The sequence below is a fragment of the Balaenoptera acutorostrata genome, chromosome 2, assembly GCF_949987535.1.
Source record: "Balaenoptera acutorostrata chromosome 2, mBalAcu1.1, whole genome shotgun sequence".
In the NCBI taxonomy this organism is placed as follows: Eukaryota; Metazoa; Chordata; class Mammalia; order Artiodactyla; family Balaenopteridae; genus Balaenoptera; species Balaenoptera acutorostrata.
The window spans coordinates 35,975,685-35,994,369 of NC_080065.1; the positions used below are offsets into that span (position 1 = coordinate 35,975,685).

The window sequence follows — 18,685 nt, forward strand, 5'->3', positions numbered from 1 at the left end:
ATTCCATGCAAATGGAAATCAAAAGAAAGCTGGAGTAGCTATACTCATATCAGATAAAATAGACTTTAAAATAAAGAATGTTACAAGAGACAAGGAAGGACACTACATAATGATCCAGGGATCAATCCAAGAAGAAGATATAACAATTATAAATATATATGCACCCAACATAGGAGCACCTCAATACATAAGGCAACTGCTAACAGCTATAAAAGAGGAAATCGACAGTAACACAATAATAGTGGGGGACTTTAACACCTCACTTACACCAATGGACAGATCATCCAAAATGAAAATAAATAAGGAAACACAAGCTTTAAATGACACAATAGACCAGATAGATTTAATTGATATATATAGGACATTCCATCCAAAAACGGCAGATTACACGTTCTTCTCAAGTGCACACGGAACATTCTCCAGGATAGATCACATCTTGGGTCACAAATCAAGCCTCAGTAAATTTAAGAAAATTGAAATCATATCAAGCATCTTTTCTGACCACAACGCTATGAGATTAGAAATGAATTACAGGGAAAAAAACGTAAAAAAGACAAACACATGGAGGCTAAACAATACGTTACTAAATAACCAAGAGATCACTGAAGAAATCAAACAGGAAATAAAAAAATACCTAGAGACAAATGACAATGAAAACACGATGACCCAAAACCTATGGGATGCAGCAAAAGCGGTTCTAAGAGGGAAGTTTATAGCTATACAAGCCTACCTAAAGAAACAAGAAAAATCTCAAGTAAACAATCTAACTTTACACCTAAAGAAACTAGAGAAAGAAGAACAAACAAAACCCAAAGTTAGCAGAAGGAAAGAAATCATAAAGATCAGAGCAGAAATAAATGAAATAGAAACAAAGAAAACAATAGCAAAGATCAATAAAACTAAAAGTTGGTTCTTTGAGAAGATAAACAAAATTGATAAGCCATTAGCCATACTCATCAAGAAAAAGAGGGAGAGGACTCAAATCAATAAAATCAGAAATGAAAAAGGAGAAGTTACAACAGACACCGCAGAAATACAAAACATCCTAAGAGACTACTACAAGCAACTTTATGCCAATAAAATGGACAACCTGGAAGCAATGGACAAATTCTTAGAAAGGTATAACCTTCCAAGACTGAATCAGGAAGAAACAGAAAATATCAACAGACCAATCACAAGTAATGAAATTGAAACTGTGATTAAAAATCTTCCAACAAACAAAAGTCCAGGACCAGATGGCTTCACAGGTGAATTCTATCAAACATTTAGAGAAGAGCTAACACCCATCCTTCTCAAACTCTTCCAAAAAATTGCAGAGGAAGGAACTCTCCCAAACTCATTCTATGAGGCCACCATCACCCTGATACCAAAACCAGACAAAGACACTACAAAAAAAGAAAATTACAGACCAATATCACTGATGAATATAGATGCAAAAATCCTCAACAAAATACTAGCAAACAGAATCCAACAACACATTAAAAGGATCATACACCACGATCAAGTGGGATTTATCCCAGGGATGCAAGGATTCTTCAATATACGCAAATCAATCAATGTGATACACCATATTAACAAATTGAAGAATAAAAACCATATGATCATCTCAATAGATGCAGAAAAAGCTTTTGACAAAATTCAACACCCATTTATGATAAAAACTCTCCAGAAAGTGGGCATAGAGGGAACCTACCTCAACATAATAAAGGCCATATATGACAAACCCACAGCAAACATCATTCTCAATGGTGAAAAACTGAAAGCATTTCCTCTAAGATCAGGAACGAGACAAGGATGTCCACTCTCACCACTATTATTCAACATAGTTCTGGAAGTCCTAGCCACGGCAATCAGAGAAGAAAAAGAAATAAAAGGAATACAAATTGGAAAAGAAGAAGTAAAACTGTCACTGTTTGCGGATGACATGATACTATACATAGAGAATCCTAAAACTGCCACCAGAAAACTGCTAGAGCTAATTAATGAATATGGTAAAGTTGCAGGTTACAAAATTAATGCACAGAAATCTCTTGCATTCCTATACACTAATGATGAAAAATCTGAAAGAGAAATTATGGAAACACTCCCATTTACCATTGCAACAAAAAGAATAAAATACCTAGGAATAAACCTACCTAGGGAGACAAAAGACCTGTATGCAGAAAACTATAAGACACTGATGAAAGAAATTAAAGATGATACCAACAGATGGAGAGATATACCATGTTCTTGGATTGGAAGAATCAACATTGTGAAAATGAGTATACTACCCAAAGCAATCTACAGATTCAATGCAATCCCTATCAAATTACCAATGGCATTTTTTACGGAGCTAGAACAAATCATCTTAAAATTTGTATGGAGACACAAAAGACCCCGAATAGCCAAAGCAGTCTTGAGGCAAAAAAATGGAGCTGGAGGAATCAGACTCCCTGACTTCAGACTATACTACAAAGCTACAGTAATCAAGACAATATGGTACTGGCACAAAAACAGAAACATAGATCAATGGAACAAGATAGAAAGCCCAGAGATTAACCCACGCACCTATGGTCAACTAATCTATGACAAAGGAGGCAAAGATATACAATGGAGAAAAGACAGTCTCTTCAATAAGTGGTGCTGGGAAAACTGGACAGCCACATGTAAAAGAATGAAATTAGAATACTCCCTAACACCATACACAAAAATAAACTCAAAATGGATTAGAGACCTAAATATAAGACTGGACACTATAAAACTCTTAGAGGAAAACATAGGAAGAACACTCTTTGACATAAATCACAGCAAGATCTTTTTCGATCCACCTCCTAGAGTAATGGAAATAAAAACAAAAATAAACAAGTGGGACCTAATGAAACTTCAAAGCTTTTGCACAGCAAAGGAAACCATAAACAAGACGAAAAGACAACCCTCAGAATGGGAGAAAATATTTGCAAATGAATCAACGGACAAAGGATTAATCTCCAAAATATATAAACAGCTCATTCAGCTCAATATCAAAGAAACAAACACCCCAATCCAAAAATGGGCAGAAGACCTAAATAGACATTTCTCCAAAGAAGACATACAGACGGCCATGAAGCACATGAAAAGATGCTCAACATCACTAATTATTAGAGAAATGCAAATCAAAACTACAATGAGGTATCACCTCACTCCTGTTAGAATGGGCATCATCAGAAAATCTACAAACAACAAATGCTGGAGAGGGTGTGGAGAAAAGGGAACCCTCTTGCACTGTTGGTGGGAATGTAAATTGATACAGCCACTATGGAGAACAATATGGAGGTTCCTTAAAAAACTAAAAATAGAATTACCATATGACCCAGCAATCCCACTACTGGGCATATACCCAGAGAAAACCGTAATTCAAAAAGACACGTGCACCCGAATGTTCATTGCAGCACTATTTACAATAGCCAGGTCACGGAAGCAACCTAAATGCCCATCAACAGACGAATGGATAAAGAAGTTGTGGTACATATATACGATGGAATATTATTCAGCCATAAAAAGGAACGAAATTGAGTCATTTGTTGAGAAGTGGATGGATCTAGAGACTGTCATACAGAGTGAAGTAAGTCAGAAAGAGAAAAACAAATATCGTATGTTAATGCATGTATGTGGAACGTAGAAAAATGGTACAGATGAGCCAGTTTGCAGGGCAGAAGTTGAGACACAGATGTAGAGAATGGACATATGGACACCAAGGGGGGAAAACTGCGATGAGGTGGGGATGGTGATGTGCTGAATTGGGCGATTGGGATTGACATGTATACACTGATGTGTATAAAACTGATGCCTAATAAGAACCTGCAGTATAAAAAAACAAACAAAACAACTAATACTAAACTTTCATTGGGTTATTTGTATGGAAATATGTTAATATAAATGTTTCAGACATTACATGAAATTTCTAAAAATCTTATATTTGTATTTGTATGGAAATATGTATGGAAATATGTTAATATAAATGTTTCAGACATTACATGAAATTTCTAAAAATCTTATATTTGTATTTGTATGGAAATATGTATGGAAATATGTTAATATAAATGTTTCAGACATTACATGAAATTTCTAAAAATCTTATATTTGTATTTGTATGGAAATATGTATGGAAATATGTTAATATAAATGTTTCAGACATTACATGAAATTTCTAAAAATCTTATATTTGTATTTGTATGGAAATATGTATGGAAATATGTTAATATAAATGTTTCAGACATTACATGAAATTTCTAAAAATCTTAAAAAAAAAAAAAAAAAATATATATATATATATCTCTTTCCTCCAAAATGAAAGATACATTTAAGTTCTCTGGCTTTCTCTTTAGTGGTAGATGAAGGCAATTTAAGAAACTGACTAAGAAGAATTCCCCTTGGATTCATCCTTCTACCTTCCTCCAAGCACAGCATTAAAGATGAACCAGCATCACGCTGTAGTGAGCAAGGCACCAGATTATACTTTAACAAAGCTAATGTGAGCTTTGATCTTTAACCCTTGAATAGTGGTCACAGAGAGCAGTTTCATTTAATCTATTAGCATCTATAAACACAGTTTCAGGCATTTACTTTTAGAGAAAATAACCTGCTCATTTCAGTGGAACAAGATGGACAGCCAAGGTCAATGAAGCATCAAAAGTAAGTTTTCCAGCCCATCGTGGAGGCGGAATGGGGGATGACTTTTTTTTTTTTTAATGGTATTTAACAAATAGCATCTGAATGGAATTTTAAATCAAAACCCCAGATGATAAAACCTTGGCAGAAGAACCTACTTTTTTTAGCACATTTTTTTTTTTACCTTCTGACATCTGTTCTTCTCACTTTCTGAAATAACCATTTCACTTAGCTAATGCTGTGAGGTATGGGCTGGGAAGTTACTCATTTTCTCCCTCACCCATAGAAACAATTTCTCAAGACTTAAAGGAGATTTTTTTTACCCACCTCTTTCATATGAGGTAAATCCTTACCAAACTTGAGAAACAATCAAAATTCAGAAAGTCTCAGAGCTACCTCATGGAATCCTGGCTTGCTTTTCTCAGGCAGGAGAAATATATCACTTGCCCCACCTACAGGTATGACTTGGAATTGCCTGTAAAGGGGATTCTGGGAGCAGAAGGTCTTTTAACTGAATTTCAAATTTAAACCAAACACCATGAAAGACAGAGCAGAGATAAGAGAGAATTAAGAGATAAAATTTCTATTCTCAAAGAACATATAATGTGTGGGAAAAGTAAAACTACTTAGAAATTATAACAAAAGTGTAATATATAATTTGCCAAGGATTCTGTGAAGATGGTAGGTTCACTACATGTGCTTGACCCCTTTCTCTCCCCAGGGTGCCCACTGAGACCCTGAAGACTTGTTTTGTATAAGTTTGGGGCAGGAAGGAGGGAGGGAAATGTTAGCCAGCTGTACAGTCAGGAGGGGGAGGGGTCCCACCTGCACAGCAAAGATCAAGGGCTCCTGGCCACAGCCTGGGGCAGCCAAGTGATTTCCCTGTAAGGCCCTGGGACAGGGGGGCTGAAAAACCCTAGCCCCTGAGAAGAGGCTAGCACATCCAGAGGAGCCTGGGCCAAAAATCCACGGTTACTGCAGATACTTGAGAAGGTCAGCCAGCTGTCCAGGCCTGTCACCTCAGTGACCCCAGGAGGGGCTGCCAGTTTCCAGAAGAGGCCTGCCCGGCTGAGCCAAACTGTTCCCCTCCGGTGTTAACTTTCTTTGCCTCGAGATCAGGAGAAGCCCAGGAATCTGGTGGCTTCTGTCCCTATCCATTAATCCCGAGATCACAGCTGGCTGGCCCATTGTCACCAGCCGCCTGGAGTAGTAAAGCAATTTATTTTTTTCTGTCTGCCAATTCACAACTCTCATGGAAACAGATCGCCAGTTCTAAGGAATCTCCCTCCTAATAATAATATGCTGGGCTGCTTGTGGGTCTGCAAGGATGGTGATACTTTGTTATTTTTAAAGAACATACAAGCATATTGTAGTTAAAAATATTAAAAGACTGAGAAAAAGTATGTTGGTGTTTATGAGACTATGCTGGAAGCTTATTATGACAAACTGTCTGCATGGGGTGCATGTTTCTGGATGACACCTGATGGGTGATCTGGATCTCCTGGATCTTGTCCTGACAAATCTCGTTTGCTGCTACCTCTGCTTCAAACTTCGTCCTCCTCTGCTTCCTGAGACTGCAGCTGGTAGGATATTTGCATGTGCAATAGCCTGCTGTACTCTTGGGCTAAACCTTAGCCTCTTGCAAAATTCTCCTACTCTCTGTTAAGTTCTTCAAGACCTTCATTTGTGTGATCCTATTCCATAGCACCTTCTTCCTGTTCTTTTCCTTTTCTTTGCAAGCTTTCTTGCGCTTGAACTTTTCTTGTACACATGACCTCATTCCCACGTTGTTTCCTTTCCTTCCTGTCAAGTGGCAGCAAACTGTCCTTCTCAGCCAACTTCTTTTCCTTCTTTCCCTCTATTATTCTGTCTAATTCTTTCTCCCAAGCAGCCTCCTCTTCACGTTGCTCTGCTACATATCCCTGAGAAAGTTTCCATTTTCTTCCCATGTCTTCTCTCTTTTTGCTTCTTTGTTATCAGTCTCTTCATGGAACTTTTGAAGGGCCCTTTGCATGAGCTTCTTGTTCAAGTCCTGCTCTGTTCTCTCTTCCTGTTGAATAAGTCCTACCTTCTCTCAGAGGGCATTTTGCAAAAAGGTCCTAATTTCCTGCTTTGTCTTCTCTTCCTTTAGCTTATCCTGTTCTTTCTCAAGTTTACCCTTTGTACCGTTGTTTCTCCTCTTCTCTGTCGCTGCACCACCTGCTCTTGTGCTTTGATGCTGGTGGCCTGGGCGCCCAGCCCCAGGTGTGTGTTCTCCACCAGCTCTTCCTGTCTCCTCGCCTCCTGGGCGTCTCAGTTTTTCTTGGCTCATTGGTCTTCCTCCCAGGATTCTGAGAACATCTCCTCTTCCACCAGCGTCTACCTCTTCAGTTCTTCACTGAATTCTGCCTGTGCTTTCCACTCCTCACACACCTTCTGATGGATATAAAGCAACTCAACATGGACCTTCTCACAGCACTACTACTTGAATTGCCATCTAACTTTTCAGCCACAAAACTCTGTCTTTATTTTTCTTTTTTCTCTTTCAATAATGATTTTTCTTCTCATTCTTTGTTTTCCTCCTCAATTGTTTCTTCTTTCAACTGCATTCAGTAAAATACTGATTCTCTTCTGATGTTAAATGTTCATATAGCTTATTTCATCTTTTGTCAGTGTAGATGGAATACTGTACTTAAATTTTTTTAATATATTGAGGTAACGTTGGTTTATAACATATATAGGTTTCATGTGTACAACGTTATATTTCACCTAATGTATACACTACTGTGTGCTCACCACCAAAAGCTTAGCTTCTATCCATTGTGATACATAATTCCCTTTACCCGTTCAGACCTTCCCACACACCTTCCCCTCTGGTAACCATTACTCTGTTCTCTGTATCTACATGTTTATTTTTGTTTGGTTTGGTTTATTTACTTGTTTATTTATTTACCACATATGAGTGAATTCATAAGGTATTTGTCTTTCTCCATCTGGCTTATTTCACTTAGAATAATATCCTCAAGATCCATCTATATGGATCTATATGCAAATGGCAAGATTTCATATTTTTCTGGCTTAGTAGTATTCCATTGTATATATATATATATATATATATATATATATATATATATATATACCACATCTTTATATCCATTCATCCATTGATGAGTACTTAGGTTATTTCCATATCTTGGGTATTGTAAATAATGCTGCCATGAACATAGGGGTGTATACAACTTTTTGAATTAGTTTTTTCATATTCTTCAAAAAATATCCAGAGTGGAATAGCTGGGTCATATGTTAGTTCTATTCTCAATATTTTGAGGAATCTCCACATTGTTTTACATAGTGACTGCACCAATTTATATTCCCACCAACAGTGTGTGAGGTGTTTCTCCACCTCCTTTCCAACACTTGTTATTTCTTGCCTTTTTGATAATAGCCATTCTAACAGGTGAGAGGTGATAGCTCACTGTGGTTTTGATTTTCATTTCTCTAATAACTAGTGATGTTAAACATCTTTCCATGTGACTATTGGCCATCTGTATGTGTTCTTTGGAAAAATGTCTATTCAACTCCTTGCCCATTATTAAATCAGGTTGTTTTTTTGCTGTTGTTGAGTTGTATGAGTTCTTTATGTATTTTGGATATTAACCCCTTATCAGATATATGATTTTCAAATATCTTCTCCCATTTGGTAGGTTGTCTTTTCATTTGGTTGATGGTTTCCTTTGCTGTGCGAAGCTTTTAGTTTGATGCAGCCCCATTTGTTTACTTTTGTTTCCTTGTCTGAGGAGATGTATCCAGAAAGATATTGCCAAGACCAATGTCTGCACAAAGTCTTGTATGCAAATTTTCATAGCAGTTTTGTTCACAGTAGCTGAAACCTAGAAACAATCCAAATATCTATGAAATACTAATATGAAATAAAAGGAATGAACTACTGCTATACGAAACAACATAGAGGGATCTTAAAATCATTACACTAAGTAACAGAATCCAGACACAAAAGATAGCATATGGTATGATTTCATTCACATAGAGTTCTATCTGAAAGGAAAGCTATAGTGACATATAGTAGACCAGTGGTTGCTAGGGCTTGGGGGTCCCTAGGGGTTGGGGGTAAGAACAAGGGATATATGAAAAAGGGCATAAGACATATTAGGGTGATGGAAATTATCTTTATCTTATTTGTGGTTATGGTTATTCAACTGTTGTCAAAACTCATCAATTGTACCATTAAAATGGATAAATTTTAGTGTATGTAAATTATACTTTAAAAATCTAATTAATTTAAAAATACCTAATGAAGTCTGTCATTTAATAATAGTACTATTATGAGTTGTGGGACTCACTGCTACCTCTTGGGATTTTTGCTGCATAAGCATCATACCTGTAGCAATATGCTTGACACTATCTATTAATTCTTAAGGGTTTACTATATGGCAGGCACTTTTTTGAGTGATTTTACAGTTTTTGATAAAATAATCTTTCTAACAGCCCTGTGAGGGAAGCATTGTTATCTCCATTTGACAGAGGAGGAAACTAATCACAAAAATATTAATTAACAGCTAGTAAGTGTCAAATTTACATTTTGAAACAGGTAATTTGACTTTACAGACCAGATTCTTAACCATGACTGAACAGTGAGAGGCAAACACAGGAAATGTACATGTCAGTACACTGCAGTCTGTTTAATCTCCTAAATGAAGGGTTTATGCAAATAGTAAGCCCTATGAATTCAAGAAGGGGGAGACTTGGCATGGGAAACCTTCATTGGGAAAGGTAATTCTAGTTCAGCGTCTTAAAGTTTGAGAAAGATTTGAATGGTTGAGTAGCATCAGAAAATGCGACTTTCTGAAAGTCACCTGATGTTAGACAAGGCACTTTACTTCTCATAAAGCCAATCATTTCATTCTTGGACTCAACTGGGATATTCTCAGTAATAAAGGGTGAACACTCACAGTCGCTTCTAAGCAAAAGTCATGTTAATTTGTTAATCGTAATTTGGTGTGCTTTAAAATCAAAGGTAATTCTTTCCTGAAACTTTAACATCTGTTATTAGATTAGACATTAAAAGCCGTATTCAGAGAGAATTTTAAAATATTGAAGCCAAACCTTTCACACTTTTTTTTTTAACTGTACTGTTATTTTTCTTCTTTTTTTAAAGTATTTGTTTATTTATTTATTTATGGCTGTGTTGGGTCTTCGTTTCTGTGCGAAGGCTTTCTCTAGTTGTGGCAAGCGGGGGCCACTCTTCATCGCGGTGCGCGGGCCTCTCACTATCACGGCCTCTCTTGTTGCGGAGCACAGGCTCCAGACGCGCACGCTCAGTAATTGTGGCTCACGGGCCCAGTTGCTCCGTGGCATATGGGATCCTCCCAGACCAGGGCTCGAACCCGTGTCCCCTGCATTGGCTGGCAGACAGATTCTCAACCACTGCGCCACCAGGGAAGCCCCCTTTCACATTTTTGAAAAAAGAAATTGCTTCAAATGTTGTGCTCCAGTCACTCCAGCAGATGGCAATACAATCATAGTTTAAAAAATTGTTTCACTCTCCAACTTAAAAAAAAAAAAAAAAGACAAAACCAACTTTATTTATTTATTTACCTCTGTGGTGAGTCCTTCTCTGTGGCAAGCTAAAACAATGAATTCTACACAAGATTTTTAAAGATTGCAAAGCTTTCTAACACCCTGATTATAAAGGACTTTAAATGCTAAACTAAACACTGATCTTTATTCTGTAGAAAATGGGTAAAAGGTACATGGTTTTTGAGTCAGGACTGACAAGGTCAGAACTGTACATTAGGAAAATCACTCCAACAGGGAAACGACGCGCGGAAGGATGTGGAAAGAGGGAATAAATACTGCTTGAAATGGTCTAGAACAGAAGTAATAGGAACTTGATCTTGGCCATGGCAGTAAAAACTATGGCTTAGATGAGGAAAATAACTGCAGGCATATAAGTGAGAGACCTGAGCAATTGATTGAACGTTAGAAGTTCCCAAGAAGGAAGAGCCAAAGATAAATCTTGTGTTTTAATCCTGGTTTGGGCGAAAGCTTACTAGAAGGAGCAGGAATGGGTTTGGACCAGAGGGAAGTTTTTGCAGTGCCATGATGCACCTATATGCTGATTTAACTTAGCAGTTGACCAGCCAGTCTGCTGTTTCGATGAGAAGCAAAATTTAAGAGACAGATGCACGCATGGTGGGTATTTGCAGCCACAGGAGTAGATGAGAAAGTCTGAGAGAGAAAAAGGCTGAAGTCCTAGAAACCTTCTGGAGAATGCTTGCATTTAGGAGAAACTGATGATAGGATTAAGTTTAGCAGGATTTTCAGGTGAGCATGCTGTCTTCAAGGGCCTACGAACAAGGACAAATGGAACAAGAGTAACAGATATTTCACAAACTTTGAGATCCTTTGTAAAGAGGTCATTGGACTTTGAGAAACCATTAAACAAATGGATGGAGGCAGAAAGATTATTATGAGAAAGGAACGGAGAGCTTAAGAAAAAGTGTAAACTCTGTTTTAAAAAATTTTTTTGACTACGTTGGGTCTTCGTTGCTGCACGCGGGCTTTCTCTAGTTGCGGGGAGCGGGGGCCACTCTTCCTTGCGGTGCGCATGCTTATTGAGGTGGCTTCTCTTGTTGTGGAGCGTGGGCTCGAGGCACGTGGGCTTCAATAGTTGCAGCACATGGGCTCAGTAGTTGTGGCTCGCGGGCCCTAGAGAGCTCCGAGGCATGTGGGATCTTCCCGTACCAGGGATCGAACCCGTGTCCCCTGCATTGGCAGGCGGATTCTTAACCACTGTGCCACCAGGGAAGTCCCTGTAAACTCTCTTTTGAGAAGTTTGGCAGTGAAAGGAAGGGAAGACCTGGTTCTGTAGATTGACTGGACAGTGGGGACAAGGGGAAATTTTTATACAACACAGAGCTTTCCGTATGTTTGTATCTGCCGTGAAGGAGACATTTGAAATTATACGAAAACTGTTTTCCTTTTTCTTCTTAAATGGCATCTAGATAATTTAATGAAACTGCATAACTTCATTTTACTAGAAATTTGTAGATGTAAGAAAAAATGGGAAATATAATTTGACAGTGAATGTTACAACATGTTTCTCATTATTTATTATTTATCCAGTGTCTACCTGGCTCCTCTCTGTTGCTGATGCCTGAAGCTTTGGGACTATGAAACTTAGTCATGCTAATCAAGTCTGTCCCCAGAGTCCAAGATCTTTTGAAATGGCAGCAAGTGATAGCTGTGAAGGGGCTGCTGTAGCATCAACCAAGCATTTAGAATCATAGAAAACTCTAAAGTGCATTGCTCTGTTATGATATGTGAGATGTGAGCATGTTTTCTTGTCCAAACTTTTAATTCTACCCTTTCTGTTTTTTGTTTTTTTTTTCTTAAGGAAAAGAAAAGTCAGTTGGCAATGCTTTATCTTGTTGGCAGAATTCCTGAGGTATAGAATTTGCTTCTTGCCACTAGAACTTTTGTGTCATGGTGTCATTTTTGTGCAAAGGAATCTGCAGAGGCTGCCAGTTGAATCTGTCTGAGGGAAAAATAACATAGCCTTGAGTTGCAAACAACCAAGTCTGCCATCAAATATGATAAACATACTGGTTTCATTAAAAACTAATAGCAAGACAGAATTTTCAAGCACAGAGACAATGGAAAGTAAAGACAGGGAGAAGATGGGGGGAAATCCTCCAGGAACTCTTATGTGTTCTTTAAAGCACAAACAGTTTGTTTATAAATTCCCAAACACCTGTCTCTGCTTTCAATTCTTTTAAACCACCCTGTACCATTTCTGTCAACATCAAGTGAAAGATGACGAAATTACTCCCGCCTGCTAGGTATCTCACCCCACATGTTGACATGTTTGGAGGGCCGGGAATGTTGTGGTCTGGTAAAAGATAGGGCCACCATGGACGGCTGCACAATACAATTTTTATGTATATCAGAACCCAAACAGAGAAAGCGAAGAAATCAACTTTTTTTTGTTTTTTTTACATCTGTAAAGATCAGAAATGCAATTTTAACTCCGACTTTCAATAAACAGAGATTTATTTTTAACGGGGAGGGCATGTCATTCATTTACTCCTTTTTATATTTTTTGCAGAATCGATTGATTAGGTGGTGAACGCATTATACACCTATTATCCTGATCATTGCTTTGGAAGTAGTGGGAATCCAAATTCAGAGAGAAAACAGATTCTCAAAATAGATCCTCCTACTTTCAATAAAGCTGTTTTCTTAGGTTAGATCTTAAGATCCTTAAGGACAGGAACTTATTCTTATCCTTTTTTATTTTTTATTTACTTATGTGTTTATTTTTGTCATACAGTGTATTTTTAAAATACTACCTGTTTAACTCTTTTAAATTTTGACAATCACTTTCAGTTTTCAAGTCAACAGCCATTCCCACTTCTGAGCCAACAAAACCTTTACTCCGTTTAACTCTCTGGTGGCAATGGACTCTAGAAAAGAAGGGGGAGGTCTTCCCCCCAGCCCAGGAGGTGAATGGTGATTGGTTTTAAACCAAATTGGGCTGGCTCTCCTACGTCCTCATTTATGATTGGTTTAGAGTGGGACATATAAACCGGTTCTGGCCAATGAGATCTGAGGGGAGGTCTGCGGGGACTTTTGAGAGTTTTTTCTCTTCTGATGCGAAGAGGGAAACGTAGAAGAGACCCTTTCACCTTTCCTACTTTTTAATACAACTGTGTGAGGACATCATGTTTGTAGCAGTGCCACACTCGCGGGGAAAGCTAGAGAACTGAAAAGAGCTGAAGCAGAATGCTCACTTAGTGGCAGGATTCACCAACGTTGGCAATTACTTTTGGGCTTCCGGCCATGAGAGATGATAATAAATGCCCGCATGACTTCAGCCACATTTAGTTGGATATTTTGTACTTTGTAGCCAAAAACATTCTGAGGCAGCAATTTAAAAAGATCTCTCACATTACCTCATTGATTCTGCTAATAATCTTGTGAGTGTTATTTGGAGTCTACAGAGGACGTCGAGACTCAATGTTGAGCTGACTTGACTAACATTGCAAAACCAGTAGGTGGCAGACCTAACACTGAAATCCTAGCTTTGGATGACCCTGCACGTGCTCTGGTAATGCACTTGATTGTTTAACTTGGGCTGAGTAAGGACGAGTAAAGATTTGCTGAGATGAGTGGAGCTCCAATCTTGGGGAAATTTCCTTTATTCCTCAGGCAATCCCTCATGAACTTTCAGGTCTGCTAAAGGCTGGTCTCTTCCTAACACTCTGGGGGAGTCCATTGTTAGTATTCCTAGACATAAAGATTTGGAAGGAAATTCTTTTTCACATTTGTCCCGTCTTCTTCCTGCTTTTCACTGATTTGTACTGAAAATTCAGTCTGCTCTTACTAAAAATGGAATGCCCTGTTCCGAGAACCTCACTGTTATCTGTGAGGTGAGATGGAGTCCAGCCTCACAGGAGAACTCCTGCCCTTCCTCTTTCTGATCATCTATCTTCCTTGGGCATGGGTAAGTGCGATTCCCAATTCCACTTCGATTTCCAAAGGAGGGGATAGCTTCTCTGCTTCATACTGGCTCTGACTTAGGCCTGTGACCATCCCTGGATCTTACCAGGCCCATTTCCACACTCTTTAAACTTCACAAATGCCTAGCACAAAATCCCTGCCACCCCTGCCTTATAAACTACTTCTGAGAGCAGGTGTGATTTTTATCACTCTCTGTCTTAACATGGGTTTCTTAGAAAACAAAGCCCAATGTATAAGCTTAGAAGCTAATGCTTTATTGGGGGTTCAGTCCCGGGAAATCTAGAGTGCAGGACAGTGGGTGCATTAACAGATCCAGCAGTGCTCTAATCCAGTTTCTTCTTGGCAGTGGGTGTCATATGTGGGATCTATAATGGTGACTCCACTGGCATTTGGTGCCTGCCTCTGGAACCACTCTTGCTGGCCAGTAATCAAAACAAGTGGTCAAGTGTGGGCAGGAAGGGTCTGTTGAGTTAGACTTATTGGCTTTGAGTGATGCAGAACCTGGGTCCAAACCTAATCTGTGTTCCCAGCAAGCTGAGAAGGCATCTCTTTTTTTTTTCCTTCTAGTTTTGTTGAGGTATAATTGGCATACACTGCTGTACGAGTTTAAGGCGTACAGCATAATGATTTGAAAGACATTTCTTCTTTTTTCCTCAGTTTTCCTCACTTTAAAGGGGTTGGATCTCTCCTAGAGATTGATATCCTCACTCCTGCGTCTCTAGTGCTTACCTGTTCCTCCAGAGCCATAGGTAGATGGGCCAGTGCTTATTTTCATGGATGAATAAAGGAGTCCCTACCCACTCCCAAGAATGTGCAAATTATGAAATCCTATTTTGTATCTTCACTGTGTGGAACATTCTTTAACCATAAGGGAATAAATTCCTTTTTAGGATCTGAGATCCTCTTGATATTGGCTAACTTGTATTGCTACAGTCATTACACTTTATCAGAACAAAATGTAAATTGAAAACTTTTGTCTTGTACAGTATGTTTTGATGGGTGCATCAAAATTTTTATTTCCTCTATTGCTTTCATAAAACACACAGAAACTGATGAGCTTGAATTATATAAACCCAACAGGGACAGAAAGCATTAGATTAGTTCAAGGAGAAGGAGATGAGGCAGGAGATATAATTCAGATAATCAAAAATGGTTGTTTTAGTTCTGGAGCAGATTTTTAAATTATATTTTTTCCTCTTGTCTAAATTTTTCTATATTTGTAGAAAATTTTAAGAAAGGGTTTGCTTTTCTTTAATAATAAGCCAGTATCCACCAATGGAACTTCTTCTCTGTAAAAATCTCTCAGCAATATATTTGGAAACTCATGTCTATAAAGGCAGATTTGGAGACATAAGTCTGATTTAACTCCATATGTCAGCAGCAATACTTGAGCTGCATTCCTTTTAGCACTTGTCACCAACAAATACAATTTAGCCAATGACTCTTGATGAGAAGCATCACGTGTGCCATGGGAAGCCCAGGGATCCCACTCTCTGTGGTGAGGACAAGCTCTCAGGCTCACTGTACCACATTCCCATCTCAGCTGCATATTGCAATGTGTTGCCCAGGCCCTGCCTCTCATGACATGTTTGTGATGGAACTGGAGCATTTTAGCTGCCCCCATAACCGCAGCCCTGGAGCACATTTAAGATCTGGGTGAAGTGCTCTGAGTTTTGGTCAACACTGTCAAAATAAAATAGCGTTCGAAGCAGAGTGGCTGCTGAGGAAAAAAGTCAACTACAGTTGTTCTGCTTGGTCTGATACTTCATTTTGGATACTAGAAAGAGCGGAGCGTCTGGATTTAGACCCAGTTCAGTTTTATTCCTGGCTTCATCATTTATTAACTCTGTATATTAGAGTGTGTTTTTAAAAATTTCAGCATTTCAGTTTCTTCTCTGCAAATTGGGAACACTCGTTCTGACCTCAGAAGACTCCTGTGAATAGGAAATGAGAGGCTGAATGGAACTATAGGCTCACATCCTGACTCCTAGTAGGTCTTCATTAGAGTTCTACCTCTCTCTTCTCCTTCCTCCTCTGCCCAACACACCCTCCCTCCAACATTTCTACAGACCAGGTATCCCGTAGAACCTGGTGCTTGGCTTACACAGCAGTTCTCTCTGATCCGTCTTGACGCCTTCCATTGTCCATGCAAGGAAAGCTGTATTTTCTTTTCCCAGCTTCCTTTGCATCTAGAGATGGAGGACACACTTCTGGCCAATAGGACATAAAAGGATATCTCCCGAGAATTTTCAGGGAAAGTTTTGCTTTACTGATAAACAGACAGAAGCAGCTGGAAACACTCTTCTTCCTACCTTGAACGCCTGGATCTGGGACAGCCATTTTGTCACCATGTGGCAATAAGCATGCTAGAAAATCCAAAAGAATCACAGAGCCTTGCAGAGATGCAAGTCCTGACTTCGGCTTGTAGCTGCCTATTCCAGTTTTTCAGTACATAAGAAAACAACTTTATTTGGTCAAGCCACTTGACATATATAATTAGGTAAATGGGACAGGCGTTAGAAGAAGAGGAGAAAGAAAGGGAGAGAAAGAGGGAGAGAGTATGAGAGAGAGACAGAGACAGAGAGAGACAAACAGACTACTCCCATAATACACAGCTGGGGAAGCAAATCCTCCGATTTCTGAAGTTCTAAATATCAATGTGGCAGGCTACATAATGGTTCTCCCAAAGATATCCAGGTCTTAATCTCTGGAACCTGTGAAGATTACCTTATATGGCAAAAAAGCCTTTGTAAATGTGATTAAGTTTAAGATTCTTGAGAAAGAGCAGATTATCAGAGTGGGCCCTAAATACAACCGTGTGTAGCCTTATAAGAGGGAAGCAGAGGGAGACTGACATAAACACACACAGAACAGAAGACCAGTTGACCACAGAGGCAGAAATTGGACACATGCGGTCACAAGCCAAGGAATACTGGCAGCCTCCAGAAGCTGGAAGAGGCAAGGAGTGGAAAGGATTCTCTACCAGAGCCTCTAAGGGACCATGGCCCTGTCAACACCTTGATCTCAGCACAGTGATACAGACTTTGGACTTTGGTCTCCAGAACTGTGAGAAAACGCTTCTGTTGTTTTAAGCCACTCAGTTTGTGGTAATTTGTAACAGCAGCCACGGGACATTAATAGAGTTAGCTGTCAAAAATTGTATGATTTTATTTTAGGGTATGAGTAATAGTGATAAATGATATTTATTGAATGCCCTCTATGGATCAGGCAACCACACTAACCTCTCTGCATGGATTTCCTCGTTAGTCCTCCCAGCAGTCCTCTGAGGCAGCTTCTCCTCTTACCTCCATTTCCCAGCAAGGAGAGCCACTCCAAGGAAGGTAAGGAACCTGCCCAGAATCACACAGCAAGTGAGCACTGGAGACGGAATTTGAACTCCAGCCACCTTGATTCCATAACCATCCTAGCTGTGCTGCTGAAGAAATGATGGTAAACTGGCTGTCTATGTTCCCAGTTACATCTCTAAGACAAGTTACTAAATAAAACAATCGTGTAGTATTGACATCTGTAATTGGACATACTAGGTCCTTCAACCTCCTCAAGAACATGTCCTTCACAGATTAAAAAATGAGTGCTTATCAAGTGTCAGATGCTGAGCTGAGCAAAGATGGCAAAGATAACTAAGACATACAGCCTTGTCTCCAGAGGCTTACAGGCTCTGTACCCTGCCATCTCACACTATTGCTTTATGAAGTGGTACTGCATGGCAAGCCTAGCCATTATACCAAAATTCCACATCAAAACACAACTTCTAAACTGTTTACTTAACCCAAATATAAATTGATGTAAATTAATTGTAACTTTGAATGATCTACATTGCTATTCTTTTCCATATGTCTAAATACTGGAAAATAAATATATGAAAAGGAAGGAAGGAAAGAAGGAAGGAAGGAAGGAGGGAAGGAAGGAAGGAGGAAAGAAAAAAAGAAAGAAAAAAGAAAGAAAGAAAGGAGAAATAACTATTTTCAGTAACCACAGCAGGATTACTAATTACCTCATACCTCTGCTGAAAAATTCCTTCGTTATTCTTTCTAACTGGCGTATCAATATTCTTCACGTGACATTTTCCGAGTCTCTGATGATAAAAACGTGTGTTTTGTTAGTACAAACCCCCTGTATTTTAAGGTTAAAATTTCCTTGTTTTTATTAAGCTTTTCATTTTTAATTCGCTCCTGTGTTTCTTCTCCCGTCTAAAAAGTGAATAGCTGAAGAGAAGTTTTCTATTGCCTTCCAGTGTTCCACAGGATGGCTCTGAGCCTGGTTAAGTCATTGAGGCCTTAATTTGTGCATTTTATTGTTTTCAGTTTTCTTTCCTCTTCCATCTGGTCCAATGAGGTCGGCCTTTGTAGCTCTGTATGTAGGGCTTTTGCCAAGGAAAAGTAGAAATATCATCATGTCAATAGTTCTTTGTATCTTTTGTAAAAGACTAAACTATTTGTCCATGAATCCAGGTTAGATCCCTTGCATTAAAACTTCCTGCTAAGAGTGAAAAAGCGTCTGATATTGAAAGGTGTTTAAT

The 18,685-nt window shown here is 38.8% G+C and overlaps 1 pseudogene; it reads right to left on the reverse strand.

The window, feature by feature from the left end:
• Positions 1-6,046: 6,046 nt before the first annotated feature.
• On the reverse strand, positions 6,047-16,485 carry LOC103000505 (cilia- and flagella-associated protein 53-like; annotated as a pseudogene).
• Between the last annotated feature and the right edge of the window lie 2,200 nt (positions 16,486-18,685).